Raw genomic sequence first — 231 nt, 5'->3', positions numbered from 1 at the left:
AGTACCTGGGGTGAAGATTGTCAGGGCTGGCTGACTTGAAGGGATCCAGCCTCTCAAGATGTTCCTTCACGACGTCAGCATTAATGGAGGGCAGGGGATCACCCTCACCCGGACTTCCCTGTCCTGTAGCGGGCATGGGCGTCCCATGGGACTGATGAAAGACTGACGCAAAGTACCCATTTAATAGGTTGGCTTTTTCCTGGGCATCAGTTGTCAGTTGCCCATCTGGTT

This window comes from Alligator sinensis, unplaced genomic scaffold (assembly GCF_000455745.1).
Source record: "Alligator sinensis unplaced genomic scaffold, ASM45574v1 scaffold193_1, whole genome shotgun sequence".
Taxonomy (NCBI): domain Eukaryota; kingdom Metazoa; phylum Chordata; order Crocodylia; family Alligatoridae; genus Alligator; species Alligator sinensis.
The sequence above is the reverse complement of the archived record's forward strand: the minus strand, read 5'-3'. Positions refer to the sequence as shown.